Source organism: Homarus americanus, unplaced genomic scaffold, assembly GCF_018991925.1.
Source record: "Homarus americanus isolate GMGI-L3 unplaced genomic scaffold, GMGI_Hamer_2.0 scaffold19905, whole genome shotgun sequence".
Taxonomy (NCBI): Eukaryota; Metazoa; Arthropoda; class Malacostraca; order Decapoda; family Nephropidae; genus Homarus; species Homarus americanus.
The window spans coordinates 42,501-44,505 of record NW_024736087.1 but is presented as its reverse complement, the minus strand read 5'-3'; positions in this window follow the sequence as shown (position 1 = coordinate 44,505).

The window sequence follows — 2,005 nt, the reverse complement described above, 5'->3', positions numbered from 1 at the left end:
TCCAGAGACTGCCAACCCCTCAACGACCAACCAGAGACAAGCAACCCCCTCAACGACCAATCAGAGACCGCCAACCCCCTCAACAACCAATCAGAGATTATCAAACCCCTGAAAGACCAATCAGGGACCATCAACCCCTCAACGACCAATCAGGGACCATTAACCCCCTCAACGACCAATCAGGGACCATTAACCCTCTCAACGACCAATCAGGGACCGCCAACACCATAACTCCCTTCCTCTCCTCTTAAAGTCATTATTTTGATTATCTCTCTCTCTCTCTCTCTCTCTCTCTCTCTCTCTCTCTCTCTCTCTCTCTCCACTATAAGACAAAACAATTATTAATCCCTTAAAAAAGAAATAAAAGTAATCCACACATCCTGGATTACAAGAGATTAATGTGATAAAAAAAATCCCTTTATCTTTTGAACTTTGAAACGTAAAACAGAGAGAGAGAGACTTCTGATACTGGTGCTTATAGAGCTCCCAGTCCCAAGTCTTTATGGGCCCCAGTCTTAGAAGGTCTTAGTCTTAGTTGACCGCGGTTTGGCCCCAGTCTTAGTAAGGTTACCCGGTCTTAGCAGGTCCCAGTGTGATTTTTTTTATACGAAGACTGGGGGCTTAATAAGACTGAATAAGACTTACTACGAATGGTTAGGACCTTACTAAGACTCATGGGACCATACTAAGACTGAGGGGACCATAAGACTGGGGCCCCTGCACTTACCTTTGTCAAAACCTCCCTCCCTCCCTCCCTTCCTTCCTTCCTTCCTTCCTTCCTTCCTTCCTTCCTCCCTCCTTCCTCCTCCATTTCTCCATTCCTTCCCCTCCCCCCTCCCCCTCCCTCCCTCCCTCTTATAATTATTAGAGGATTACCTGTTGATAGGGTAATCCCAATGCCGTCAAGGTAGGAAGACGGGATTAGGGATTTATTAAGAGATCAGGTGAGGTAATTGCTGGACAAACTCATTAGTCACACCTTGATAACACGATGATTAAGACATACTGATATAGGGGTCTGGGTCAGGTCAGGTCAGGTTAGGTTAGGTTAGGTTAGGTTGGTTAGGTTAGGTTAGGTTAGGTTAGGTTGGGTTGAGTATGTATGTATGTATGTATGTATGTATGTATGTATGTATGTATGTATGTATTCAGCACCACCACGCGTCCTAATTCTCTGACTAACCTTTTATTCCTTGAACCATCCCACGCCCCTCACGCCCCCCCACGCCCCACGCCTCCTCCCACCCCCTCCTCCCTCTCGTCGATCATGTACACAATTCAGGACATGAAATAAGAAAATGTCTGGAAGTAGTGGTCGTAAGTGTCATTTTTATTACTTTTACGCCGGGGAAGACCTTATGGACGCCTACTGCTGGGAGGGAGGTGTGCTGAGCCAACTGTTGTGGTGGTAGTGGTGGTAGGGGAGAGGAGAGGTGGTAGTGGTGGTAGCTGTTGTTGTGGTGGTAGTGGTGGTAGTAGCTGTTGTTGTGTGGTGGTAGTGTGGTGGTGGTATGGCTGTTGTTGTGGTGGTAGTGGTGGTGGAGGGAAGGGAGGTGGTAGTGGTGGTAGCTGTTGTTGTGGTGGTGAGTGGTGAGTGTGTTGTTGTGGTGGTGGTGGTGGTGTAGCTGTTGTTGTGGTGGTAGTGGTAGCAGTAGTAGTAGTAGTAGTAGTAGTAGTAGATTTAATATTAAGGTAATTAAATGGTGGCGAAGGTGTGGTTATGAGCTGGAGGCCACGTTACAAAAAAAAATAGTAGTAGTAGTAGTAGTAGTAGTAGTAGTAGTAGTAGTAGGAGGAAGAGTAGTGGAGGAGGAGACGAATAAACAAAGAGCCTCACTATCAACACAGCAGCAGACGTGGAGACCGCCCCTTCAGCTCGTGGTGTCTATTGTGGCCAGCAGTTTGTTTAGGCCGCCAGAAAGTGGGTGGTGGGCGGTGGTTTCGGGTGGTGGGCGGTGGGTGGAGTAAGGGGGAGAGAGAGTGTGTGTGTGTGAGGATGGGTAAT